At 38.3% G+C, this 14,444-nt stretch overlaps 1 long non-coding RNA gene across 1 annotated transcript; it reads left to right on the forward strand.

The window, feature by feature from the left end:
- Positions 1-11,189: 11,189 nt before the first annotated feature.
- Positions 11,190-14,150, forward strand: LOC125327914. Its single transcript, XR_007204444.1, has 2 exons — positions 11,190-11,276; positions 12,881-14,150. It is a non-coding gene; the product is annotated as an uncharacterized LOC125327914 (long non-coding RNA).
- Positions 14,151-14,444: the final 294 nt, after the last annotated feature.

The following is a 14,444-nucleotide window of genomic DNA, read 5'->3' on the forward strand; positions in this document are numbered from 1 at the left end:
TGACCAAGATACAGGGATACATCACCTGGTTTCGGGGGTCAAAACTTTACCCACATAACAGTCCTGAACTAGAAAGACACGTTATCCCCAGAAGCATCGTGAGTTTTCACGGACTCTGGGTCCAGTTGTAATTTAAGAACTACCCCCACCCCCATGCCCACTGCGCTTCAGCAAAAGGAACAGGCGAACGTTTTAGGAACAGAAGTGACCTAAAAATCAGTAGTCCTACGAATGTATGTGTGTGTCCCGTGTTAATACAGTGTTTTGCTTCTGCAAAAGCATGGTGTATGCATATACATTAAGGTGTGCGTAGATGCATGTTAGCAAGAGTGTGTTCATGTAGAAAAGCATTTATTTTCGTCTTGAGTTATTCAAATGTACAATAGAGAGCCACATTAAATCAGGATGAGGTTTGCCAGGAGATAGAGTTAATTCAGTATACAGACAGTTATGAGGGGAAAAAAAGGTCATTAAACCCAAAACTTATCAGAGGATCCTAGAAAAGGCTGGCTATTTCTGTGTATTGTTTGCCAAAGCCCAGGCAGACTTTTTATTCTTCTTTATTCAGATATTCGTTTGATTTAAATATTCACTCCTGGACAGTGGTCAAACTATCGATGGGATGGAGTTATTTCAAGGTATTTTGAAAAGATACCAACCGCTGCTCTAAGGTCCTTCCACGGGTTTTTAAATTAGGGAACCGGGGGAAAAAGAAAAAAAAAGCAAAACGGCACTCGTCCAAATGACTAACATTAAAAGAAAAAAATCTGTTGCTAATATTTCAAAGAACAAAGGGATGGATAATTCTTTTGCTCAATGAATACAAACTAAATACCAAAGCATCTTTAGGAATAAAAGAGACCAGATGATGGATTTCATTAAATATTTCACATTTTAAAAAATTATACCTTTTATATGTACTTGTCCTTAACCTTTAAAAGCAACTGCTGTAAATACAAGATCCGTACTTTCTCTAATAGATTTTAGTAGGAGCTGGTGACAGAGAACTGATTTCTTTTCTATTAGGCTTTAGTACATCTTTGTTGAAGGCCTGCAGAATGACCAGGGATTAGATTTGCATCTCTTAGACTCCCTGTGTGGTCTTTGTAAGGAGCTTGTAACTGTTAAAAATGACTTGTTAGGAAGCGTGTGGGCTCTCATCTCTTTGCTTTTGACAGAATGATTGTGAAATTCAGATTGTTCTTATAGGCTTTAGCCTGTAGATTCCACCTGAGCCTTAAGCAATTAGAGCTTAATCTCAGTGCAATCATATTTGAGTTAGAATTTATTGCACTTTGTTTACTTCAATTAAAGAGCTACAGAATATTTCGGAGCAGTTTTTAAGTGATATTCTCCAGGCAATAGCTAATTTTTTCAGCCCCTGAATGTTATCCTTACCACCCCATCGCTCGGCGGTTTGGAGTGCAAAGCACTCTTCGGGTTTCCCGGGCGAAAATGAATAGGAAACAGCAGGAAAGAAAAAACAAGCTGAAATTCCTTGCGACGCGGAGGGGAGAAGATGCCTGCTGCATCCCTTTCTTCTCGGAGCCGGCGGGAATAGTGGCGTGCCCCTGGGCCGGACCCCTCTGCCTACGAACAGGAAAACCTCGGGGCGGGAGGGGGGTGAACCATGCCCGGGATTGGGCCCAGGGCTAGCTGGCTTTAAAGCGGTCGCGGCCGTGGCTGTCGGCGTTTGCGGAGCTTGGGATGGGTCGGTTCCCGAGGGGAGACTCCCGCTCCCCACCCCCGCCCCGCCGTGGCAGCACGCTGGCATGGACACCGGCGGGCAGCCCGAGCACATCCCCTGCAACGCGGCTTCCCTAAAGCACCCCAGCAAAGCGACACCTAACCACGCCACCTGCCTGCCGCTGTCCGAGACTTTTATAGTCAGGCTATAAATTGGGGAAAAGGGGAAAATACACACTCAGAGGGGTTCTTTCCTCGCTCATATGATAAGTTTCTATTTGTGTTCGGGTTTCACATGGACAGCCTGAGAAGGATGCTTTTACTACTGACATTCACATAATTATGGTTTTCAAGTGCCATCCTCTCACACCAGAACTATTTTCTTTAAACTGAAATGCTTCCTTTCTTCTTATTTTTTTCTCTTTTCTTCCCTCCCCCCCCCCCCCCCCCCCCCCCGAACTCCCCAATCATTAGGACTTCTCGAAAAGTCTATATCAAATCTTTGTGAATTAAACTCAAAACTTTTCAAAAGGCTTTAAAATTCGGGGTTATTCTGTTTAAAATTTGGGGACAATTTTTTTCTCCCCATGTGAGAGAAATATTTTCCATGGGTATACTGTCTGGGCCCGATCCTTTTCCCACCAAAGTTACGATGAGAGACCTCCTCCAGTTCTCAGCAGAATAGGATCAAGCCCTTCCATGCTAATAGAGGTTTAATAGCATCAGCACATGCCCAACAACCACCATTATAACCTTGACCCGGTCAGGTGCAATGATATTACTCCTCCTAAATTTATCCTGCATTTCCTTAGTGACAGCAAACAGCTTTCTATCACCTCTCGCAACTCACAATAACCCAGAGGCAGTGATACCAATAACCCACTGCTCTTTTGTCATTCTTTTCCCTCGGAAGTCTAATAAGTAATAACAGTAAAAAATGATCACACTGTCTGCATCTTTCAGCCCCATCAGCCTATACTGCTCAGAACGTTTCAGCACGATGGTGACTGCTGAAGTAAATTGTCATCTTTTTAAAAATGAGTGAATTACCCTCTGAGTATCCTTTGCCGTGATGTTGAGGGTGGAACAAAGTGCTGGAGTGCAAGAGTTCCCATGTGTACCCTGCTTCATAACTGTGCTGCTAGGCTTGCTCCACTTGCCCTGAAAATTTCTTTATAGGGAGCATTGGGGTAGTGTGGCACTATCACTTCAAAAACTTTGTTTCAGGGCTGTTAGAGGGACAGCAGCCTGACCTTTTTTTCTTGCAGGATTATTTTTAAACCTCAGATTTTCACTACTTCCTTGGACTTGCTGTGATTTACAGTTTGTCTTTTGCCTTCAGTTCAATAGCCACAGACACAATTTTCCGATTTACAGTTTGTCTTTTGCTTTCAGTTCAATAGCCACAGACACAATTTTCCTTAACAAAACTTGATATTTAGTTGAAAGGATATATCTATATTTTTGCAAAATAAAGTGCTCTTCAGACCTTTCCTATAATGTGGAGATACATTCACCAAATAATCAATACTTTAAGAAAATAAAATAGTAAAATCCAGCAATACTCTCTGCAGATTGTAGGATGCTCCAAACCAACTGATTTTAATGCTAAAAAAATATTCTTATTACAGTGGTGTCATGCAGGCAAAAGCATTTTCTTCCTGAAACAATGAGCAATTCTTGCCTTAAAAGATCGTTAAACAGATGAAAGCAACTCATGCCACATCTTAGGCTTGAACAGAGCTGAATGAGTTCGAATGACAAGATTGTTTCAGGTATCAGTCCAAGATATCTCTCTATCTCTGCTGCCCCTCTTCTTTCCTCTGCTTGCAGCACCTGTAATTGTGTGTGTGTGGCTTATTCACAGAAGGCAGAAAGATCTGGACTTACAGCAAAGTTAATACAGCAAAGGTTCTACTTTGACAAAAGAAACTGACAGTTTCAGTACTATTCTTGCTTGAGACAGAACCAAGAACTAGAGAAGCAATAAAGGAGAGACTAAAGCTAGGAGGTAAAGGTGACATTTTCTCAACATGCATGTATTGAAAAATGCTTATAGAAAAGGAAAAAACCAGAGAGAATCAAGCATTTTCTTCTAGCATTATCTCACACAGGATTAGGATAATGAGAGAGGCTGCTGTAAGAATGGAGAGCAAGCATGAAGAAACAAGCAAGAGCAATGCTAACATGTGCAAAGCTCTGCAAAACCAGCACGGAATCCTGTTCTCCAAAAGACTCCAGACTTTATTAGAAACAGGAGGCAGCTGATTGGACTGTAGGCAAGTGAGCTCAGTTCAGTCTATTTGGATGATTTGGACAGTTCACTGAGGAGGAACAGGTTTTACAACACAGTAACGCAGTAAAGTTACATGCTGAAATCGAGGAGGAAGCAAAGGGGTCTTAAGTGATAAGTCTCTGAGTTATGCTAAGAGGCATACCAGCAGGCTCTTTTGATATGGAAAGTGAAATACGACCTGCAACCAACAACTTCCTAGGATGTGGAGAAAGTCTTTCCAACTAGAGAAAGGGTGGACCCAGTGTTATCAAAAACAGATCTGTAGAGAAGTTCGAGGTAGGCCTTCAAAACATGCAGAAGTGGCCTTGTTATCCTTGTGCTGAAATTAATGCAAAAGCTTTCTTGGCTTCTAAAGATGTAATTATGTCATTCCTCCAGTGAGTATTTTTGGGAAGCTCAGAGGTGAGAATAGATTTGGCTGCAGAAGCCAGTAACAGCCAGTCAAAACCCCTCAACACAACTGCACTGAAAACCACTTTTTAATGGAGTTTTTAGAAATTTTTTTAAAATTCTGTTTTATTGTGAAGTCCTCTGTGTTACAGGTATATTTAAGTGAAGAAGCCAAATTATGAGTTTTCCTGCTTTTTTCTTTTTTGTTACAGCTGCTGTCACTTGGACAGATCTATTCTGGAGTAAAACCTGATGCATCTAATTCGGGATTACAGATTCAATGCACTGGGATTTCTTACAAAACAGTGGGGGATTTTTCTATAGAAAGGAAAACCTCAGTGACAAAAGCATTTCAGTAATTTCTCTTGTTTCTCTTATCTAACAATTCAGTTAAGTGAAACCCAGATGATAAGACTGCTTTGTAAGACATAAGCTGCAGGACAAACATGTCCTCTAGCAATACAAATAATGGAAACACATTATTTGTAATCCTTGACTTTTCAATATGCAATCTATGCAATCTTTATTATTGATTGGTTTAAGGTAATGTGCCCAGAGCAATGAAATTGGTCTATTTTTTCACATTTTTGAGTAGAAAAAATATGCCTTGGTCACAATCTGAATTTTGTCAAGAACTGTGAAAGGTAGGTGTCTCTAAAGAGGATGACAGGTTTCAAAAATGTCTTTGCAGTCATATTCCTTCTGGGTGCCTTGTCTCATCCAGGCAAGCCTACTCCAAAACAGTCAAGAACAAAAGTGAATGATCCAGAGTCTGCTTGGCAATAAAGAACTTGCACTGTAATGTACACTAGTCCCAAAGCTTGGAGGAATAATGAAAGTGAGATGGTGTATTCTGGAAGTTGTCTGCTAATCTTCACTGATTGAAGTGAGGAAAACTTTGGCCACTCATTTCCAGTAGTGTGCCACAGCAATAAAACCCAGGCTCTAATGAAGGGGTAAGGCTCATGGAGGTGTATGAGGCTATTACAGCTTAGACAAAAGTCCTGGTATTAGTGCAGGGACAGGAAAGAAATGGGGATGGTGTGAATATTACAAATTTCATAGATACTAGAACATTATTCATAAAGCAATGGCTAGGCTTAGAGAAAAGATTATATAAAAAGGCAAAGTCAAATCAGACCAGTAACTCATATAACTCAGTACCCTTTCCTCTGATGACTGTGCTCCCTATTGTTTCCAAAACAAGGTGCTCCAAGTGGCTAAGTATAGAACAATTGGCTTCAAAGAGTGCTATCAGAATCATGTCTGGAAGCTTTCTGAACTTCATTATTTCTTGGACTTTCCCTGGTGTGTCTGGGTGTATCAGGTGTATCAACACCTTTGAACCATGACATGATTCCCATTTGGCTGTTCAAGGTCCCTCTTTTCCTGAGCTCTTAAAGAGGCAGACTACATAGGGCAACTTCCTTTGTGCTGTTATATTAAAGTTAGGGTTCCTCTTTCTCCCACTACTTTGTATCTTGGAATCAGTTCCACCATGATGTTCCCATGCAGTGTGTAACACAACCTTTTTCCCAGAAGCTGCAAAAATCGGAGCAACCTGGAGAAACCATATTTCTACCTGTTGACTCAGGAAACAATGTTGTAAGATCCAAAGGTCTTCTCTTATTTCTAATGTCCTCTTTGGTGTTATCTAGTTTAGAGCATGAGCTATATACATCACTATTTTGACCAGTAAAAATGTTATTCTGAATAGTTGGTATGTCCTTTGAAGAAAAAGAACCACAAGATTTTATGAGCCTTTTCATAATGTGAGGAATCACCACTTGCTTGTTTAATTGACATAACAACTGGAAACAAAAATATGTGCCGCAATCCAAACTCTTTTCCTATATGATACTTTTAGGAGTATTGGCATTTTTAAAAATTCTTTGCAAATAAGAGCAGTATCTTCCTTTTTGTTCTCGCTTTTGCACTCCGTTTCCACCCCAGTTCAAAAGTGACATTTTAGTTATATTTATTTATGGAATACAAGTGGCTTTTTCTGTATATGAAATCAATGAAGTGTGTTTTTTATAGGGCAGTAGCAAAGAGGTTGAGTGGCACAGAGACAGTTTACATGTAACTAGGAAAAGATTTCCTATACTAGATGTTATTTTAATTAAGTAGAAAGAAACATGACACTTTAGAGCTCAAAGCTTAGGCTAGGCAAATTCCAGCTGAAATAAGGCACAGATCTTTAATAGTGAAGGTGTAAGTGATAGATCCTCTACCACTTTAAACTGAAGGTGTATGTCTTCCTGCAGCATGCACAGAACCCTGATGTAGAAATTACTGGGTGACATGTGGTCACCTGCTGTATGCAGGCAGTAAGACAGAAGATACACACTGGCTCTTTCTCATCTCAGTTTCAGTAACTCTGAGGAATCCTATACCAACAAAGCCTCTTTGTCTGAAATGTCTCAATACTCTCTTTTTCAGAAAGGGTATTACTGGAGATCAAGAACATTAACCACTCAATTACAAAGGTAACACTGAAAACCTGACATCTACATTTATGTTACACCCAATCTGAATTCCATATATAGAGAAGTTTGCAAAGCTTTTACTCTTATAAAACTCTGGAAGAGTGAATAGGAACAAATGTTACAGTTGGGGAAAAGAACTTCTGTCTCTATGTTAATGTTCAATCTACATGGAAACACTGTTTCTCTGTACTTACTGTGTCATCCATCACATGTGTAGCATCGACAAGCCAGTGAACCAATCCCAGCCACCCCCTTCCCAGGGAGTGGCATTACTTACTCATCTCAGCTGTTGACAAGTCCATCATTACCATATACCTGTACTTCACAGCACGCGAAGTCCTGGGGTCTCGGGAACACGGGTTTCTTAACAAAACAAGACAAACTACCATCATACAGGCACATGAATGTACTGAAATCTTAATTTCCACTGAAAACTCCACATTAAACGCCCCACAAATCCATAGTGCCTGGTATGATCAGCTGTTACAGGGCTCCAGTACTCAGTCCTGAGACAAGTCCCCTGATGGTCTCGGTCTGTCTGGAGAAAGCAGACACGTGATGGAAACACAAGGCAACCCATTTTTCATTGTCTCTATTCAAGCTACAGTTAGTTTGGGCTCCTTGGGAATGTGATCCAACAGGGAGAGGCCTGCAGAAAGCTTTTACCACCTGTCTTTCACTAGATTTAATACTTCTCTTTCTCACTGCCATAACCCGACTTTTCTGCTCCCTATGTATCTTCTGTGTTTCCAATCTAAGTGTTTCTGCAGGGAAAGAGGGAGGGAGAGGGCACAGGAGTCAGCTCTGCTACCAGTTCGTGCTGGTGTACCAGGAGCTAACTGGGGCTAAAGAATTTACTTTGACAGGCTGCTGCAATAAGCCTTTAACACCTCAAGTAAAAGGGCTTCTTCAAACCCAACACAGTCAGGAAAAGGAGATATCTCAATTAATCTGAAACATGGTTTTCACTTTTATGCTAAGAATCAGATTACCTTTTCAATTCTAGCTTCATGTCCAGATCAATATAATTGAAATAAGATTTGAAGGTTGCTTTTGGAAGTCTTTGCTCCACCAAAATACTTGCAATAAGGGGACTTCCAGAAAAAAACAGCATGGTACTTTCTAATGGAAGGGTATGATCTGCCCTCAATGTGAAGCACTACTAGACCAATGTTATTTTTAAAAAATGCACATGGTTTGGAGAACTGAGATGTTAGAGACATGGCCTGTGTAATATATCTCAATGACCCAGAAGATATATTCAGATTGCACAGGAGTTACAGTCAGATGCCTCTAACTCTCAGAATTAACCAAGTATAAACATAACAATGAAGCCTCAGTTAAGGCCTTTAGAAAACATTTCTATTTTAGCTACTTTGTTTTCAAAATCTTAGTAGGTAACAAGAGGAAGGAGACAAGGGGGGGAAAAATGCAGTTGGTAATAATGGGAACTCAAATGGCCGCACAGAAATAGGAAGATAAGAAACCCAAAGGAAGATCATAAAGCCAGAGGAAACAGAGAGGAGACAGGAGGATATGGAAGAATTGGAATATATAGCAGTTGTACTGAAGGAGAGAATACTTTTTTTTGAACACTTAACTCCATAGAAAGGCATTTAATGGAAATAGGTGATTGAATACTGATTTATTACAAGCAGTACCTATTTTCTTCTTAAGCCCTGTGGAAACCTACCACAAGTTGCAATTTCAGTATGTATTTTTCTGCAGATGAAAAAGACTGAAAAACTGTCTGTGCTCTGAACTGTCACAGATTTCTGCTTTCTCTATTGCGTGGATGACCACGGTCACACGTAGGGCCTTTGACGATTCTTACTTTCTGGTGCAAAGGTGACGCTGATGTATAGATTAAGGGAAGCTTAATCATCTGACTGCTGTGGCTAAACCCCAGAAATAGGCCCAGCTTCAACCAGAGAAAAAGAGTTAGAAAAGAGTTTTACCCAAATGAACAAAACAGGTTAGAGAGAGCTGAAGAAACAGGCCCAAAGATATTCTAGAACTTTGTAGCATGAGGGGGAACAAGAAAATAGCCTGCTGAACTGTGCAGCTAACATCTCAGTCACAAGTCTCTCCTTATTCTCTTTGCTCTCAAATCCCTAGAAGCAGCAGGAGCAGCGTAACAGAAACAAAAGATGTAGTACACTCTCACTGACCCTGAGCCTGAAGAGGCCTCTCAGCTCCAATTCCACTTTATAGAAGTGTGATTTCATAGGGGTCCAAGAATATGTCATGGTTGTCTGAGGGGCATAACAGTGGATGGAGAGAAAGGGTAGGTCCTACCTACTGTCAGCATAAAATATACACCGTATTTCAGTTGGGATTGATTTCTTCTGCAATCCAACAGCTGACAGACTTCACTCTGGTGTTTGCACTCAGGAGTTTGTTTTTGCATATTTTAGCCAACTATCCGTTCCTACTGTCCCTGCAGCCCTCCTTAGCATAACGAGAATCTGATGCCCCAGAGAGTCAGTGAAAGCAGTGAGCACAGACTGATCGCAAGGTTTGGCTTCAAAAGATGCAGATTCCAAGTGGGAAATAGAGCTCCCATTGCAGACTGGGGACAGGCTCCTGTGTGATGCAGAGTTGGAGTTCTTGAACCTGAAATCTTCAAATGACTAGTTTTAGACCTTCTGTGTTTAGATTAATCTCTTGTTCTGACTCTGCTTCTTAGAGTCAGTATGGGCAGAAATGAAGAAACTTTCTAGAAAAAATAAAACAGCACTTTTGAAACAAGGATAAAGGATTTGAAAAGTGGCATGAAGAGGTGATGGGTAAATTAGCAGTCAGATGAAAATTACAGAGATTTCTTTTGTGTGTGTGTGTAACAGGAAACATGAGATGTTTAAAAGCAAATTATTTAGAAGAGGTGGTTTGTTTTAATATTAAATAAAATTCTTTGCACTGCATATCTCTAGATATTAAAATTTCAGAGGCACCAAGTAAAGTCAGATGATAAATTCTTACACATTCCATGCATCTTTAATATTTATACCATCTGATTTGCAAAATAAGAAAATGCCTGCTTTTACAGCACTGAAATAGCTTTTTAGTATTCCAGCTTTTAACTCCCTGAATGCATGTACCTCCACAGATAAACAGAAGTAAAGGTAGGATGTAGAGTGTAGCATCATTTACTTCTAATTCAAAGTTAGCTTGTGTATTAGAGAAGGGGAAATAAATAATTTATTTTCTTTCAGTTTTCTCTATATCTGGACTTGTTTTCTTTGTATACCTATCTTAAAAAATGTAGCTCTGATTTAGAAATGCAATCACAAAGCAGTATGTTTCACATATACACTGTACTTAGAGAGGGGCACAAATTCATCGAATTTTATTTTACTTTAAAAAATAAAAAGCCAGTGGATATATTTCTAGTGTATCTACCAAGAATATTTTAAGAGAAAACCTGGTTAGTATTGTAAGGATATTGAATTTATCTGGTTTTAAGCAAAAATCTATTGAACAGAAAAATAAAAGGTATTGTACTGTGTATTCCTGCTTAAAATCGAGAACAACACTGGAGCATCGCTGTTAATTAGCTCCAGTCAACATGAAATGCTTTACAACATTTCTCACACCAGTGCTTCATATGGGCTTTAGAATAAACATTTCCCACACTCTACATGAAGAAAATAAACAGAAAATATATAGCTTTTTCATTCAAATTGTGGAGTTATTTCAGGCAGTATTCCTGCACCAGAGAAGATGTATTAAAAATTTCCATAAAAACAGAGATTAAACCACTGAACAGTGTGGTTTATAATTCTATTTGCGTGTGTTAATATCTGTTCTTAATTATCAAATCATATACATTGCTTTTTAAAAGACCTTTTAGCCTTTCTGTATTTATTTTAATTTTTGTGTACTTCAATTATCTGTTATGCAAGAGAACTGTTTGTAAAGGCGTCATACAAAAATCTCCATTTAATGCATTATAAATAATGAAGTGCTACATTATAATAATTATTTCCATATTAACTGAATGCAAAGCTGAGTCACCTGTATTAAGCATCTACACTTTGCTTAATGCCTTTAAATAGCATCTGATCTTTCTTCTTATTGCAACTATTCAACTAATATTCTGGCCCAGAGGAGGGTGCAGCATTTACTTGTATAAGGCCAACAACTTTCCAAGGAGAAGCACCCTATTTAATGCATTATATCTATGTCATTTAATTTTGATTGTGCAATGTATGTATTTAAAAGGCTAAGACCCTTTGCATCATGCATTTCAAAAAGGCACTTAATGGCTTCCCATTTTACATAACAGCTGAGATGAAATGTCTAAAATGTTTTCTTTCCAAAAAAGTGACTGTAACTTCAGAGTGAAGAATGCCAAAGCTTGTCTATGGATTAACATCAGTTAAAACATCAGAATACAGTATTTGCTTTAAAAGGTATTATTTTAAAATCTGGGATTTAGTATTCACTGTGTACATATTTATAAACACGTACTATTGTTGAGATCAGAGTCAATGCTTCCAAACTCAGAATCCCATTTTTAAACAAGGATACAAACTAAAGAATAGAGAAGACAAAAAAATATTTTGTCTAAAAAGACATACAGACCGAGACAGCTCTTTTTGTGAACTTTCTGAATCCTAGCAACATGTTTTCCTCAGAGATTATTTATTATTTGTTCACTGTTGCTCTTCATGTTGTAACAACAAGTAAGTAGTACTAAGACATTTTCTGCGCCTCAGTTGTAAATACCAGACCCAACCGAAAAGGGGCCACCTTTATTACAAAATTGAATGGGGTTTGGCAATGGGATTAATTAGCAAGAGGGAATGCAAGGATTCACACTTAAAAAGGCAACTACCTTGTATCATTAGTTTGATTGCTTTTGGGGAAAAAAAACCAAAAAAAAACCAAACAAAAAAAAAACAGTAAAAAACAATCCCAAACCCCTTTCAATAAGAATTGAAAGCAGAAGTAAATGCAATTTCAAAGACTGCTCTTAAGCCTCTCTGAAGTCTCACTTGTATTTAATAAAATACTGCAATAGAGCATATGCCTTCAAATTATTTAATGCTTCTATTACAGGACATGTTCAAAACTGACCAGCAGGAAAATTGTGCCATTCATGTTCATGTTTCAATTAAACATTTGTGAATGAGACACTGTTTGCTTGTAAAGACTGCAATGTTCTTAACACACTGGAAATTTTATGATCAGAGGCTAATGAAAAATTACATGGCTGATCCCATTTTTTTGGTAAATACAAAGTCAGTGCCTCAATGCCAACTTTGAATATTAAAGTAGTCACAGAATTGTGTCTGAACTCATTGTTTCTTAAAGCAGATATATCTCAGGGAAAGGTCAAATGGTTTAGGTAAAAATATTTGAATTCTTTTGATAGACAAAGTTGTAAAGGGAATTATACGGAGCTACAGAAAGTTGATACTAGACTTTGGGTAAATAGGAGGATATACTGTAGGAGAAAATTTTAAACAGAAAATTCAGTCACTTAGTTTGTCATAATGTTCAACAGTAAAATTGTCTTCTGCTAGTATGGAGAGAATCTGGTGTGGTGTGTACAAGTGAAAAAAAAAAGAATTGAAGATTAAAAAAAAAATCACAAGCACAGAACAGTCTATCAAACACTTCTATCTAGAAAATACTGGTAGTTAATTCTGGTCTTCTTCATGTTCCTTGGCTGAGGATCAAAATTCTTATTTGGAAAAAACTCTCACAGCTGTCCTTCTCTAGATTTTTGCCTAAGCAGAAGTGACAAGAACTTGCCATTTTGTACACCAGCCTGGTTTTTTGCACTCTCGTACACATTTTAAGCCACTGGCTTCAGCTGAATTATTTTTGGTATACATTATTGAATGAGAAAGAGCTGATCCCTTGGATTATACATTTTATTTACACAATGTAAATGTAATTCTAAGTCTTTTCAAGAAATTACAGGTAATGAAGCCTAGGAAATTTATTGATGGACTGGGGAAATCTTTCTGTCCTAATCTTCTCTTTTGTGTGTTACTTATTGTAATAGAATCAATAAAAACAACAGTACTGAGAAAGGAAGTAGAAGAAAGAAAACTACTTGGTGGCTAAGCACACAGGCACAAAGGCACAGAAGACAGCAGCACAGGGATGAAATATTCTTTACAGAGTGCTACTAGTCAAAATGAAATGAATGAGCCATATGAAATCCTGCTTCAACTTTTATACCAGTATAAAGAAAACAGATTTTTAAAGTGTGCTGCATTCAATTGTGAGAAAGATTGAAGCTACATATATTTTAGAGTTCAAAGTAAACAAACAATAAATGAATGAATGAACATTACACAGTAATCTATTTAGAAAATCTATCTAACCAGGCCTGATCCTGAAACGTGTTTTCGGAAAGAATTCCATAAACATGGTATTCAGCTGTAAGAACTGCAGGACTTGGATCCAACAGCTATGCCTTCAAGTCCTTAATAAAAATGAATATATTTAACTTCTATCTTTCTTAAGTAAAATAAATATTTTCCATAATAAACGATTTCTTTTTCTGGAGGAAATGTCTATCATTTTTAAGACCACGCCCATTAAACTCCTAAGGTCTTAAAAAGGTTTCTTATGCAACCTCATGAACAGATGCCTAAATAGGGTGGAGAACCAAAGAGAAAGTGCTGATAAAACACAAAGCTCATCTATCATATTTGTAGTTATTAACAAGAAACATAAGGTACAGAAAAATGCTCCAAACCCTCTTTATTTGGCCAACCAGTTCAATGGAACTACCTGCACCAGGAGAGCAGATTTTCGGCCAAATACGGGTTCAGATGCATCTTTAAAAGGACTACAGAAAGGGAGAAGACTCTAGAAGAATATTTCCTCTGGGATGAGTGCTTTATTGCAAAAGCAGAAACATAAAAATTGAATCTGAAAGAAACAGTTCTTATGGAATCGGCTGAAGTCAAAGAAGTTCGGGCACACTGTGTAAACTCACATTTATGCTGTATTTGGTTGGGGAGAGCAGGATATAAAGCTTTCTCTCAGACTTGGCAGCAGGCGGAAAACATTCTGAAGGACCTTTTGTTTGATCTCTGGTGGCTGAGTATCCACCTTGGGCTTTCTCCTTACATATGGATCTACTGAGACGTGCTGCTGCTGAATTCAACAGAATTGAGCCCTAACTGTGATTGGGATATGAGGACACATAATTAGCTGTGTTAGAAAACTGACCCTCAGTCTTTCATTAAGATGGAATTTTACCCTGTAAAATTTGAATTAGTAAAGACATTTTAATCAGGAAAATAAAATAACCAAATGATTCTCCTCTGTTGTTATTTTTACACCGCAGTGAGACAATGGTAGGGAAACTCACTTTAGGTGATATCACTTAATTAGGAAAAGCATCCTAATCAGATCCCCCTCCAATTGCAATAACTGTAGGGAGTCAAGTACATTTCTCTATCAAAGTAGGAAGCTGCAGTGAAGTATAGATATTGATAATTTAAACTGTGATACAAGAGCAATAGAAGAGAAGGCACAAACACTAAGAAAGCAACCTCCTATTTTCTATACCCCAATTTCAGGACTGCTTCTAAAAGATAAATGCTACAGCT

This window comes from Corvus hawaiiensis, chromosome 6 (assembly GCF_020740725.1).
Source record: "Corvus hawaiiensis isolate bCorHaw1 chromosome 6, bCorHaw1.pri.cur, whole genome shotgun sequence".
NCBI classification, from domain to species: Eukaryota; Metazoa; Chordata; class Aves; order Passeriformes; family Corvidae; genus Corvus; species Corvus hawaiiensis.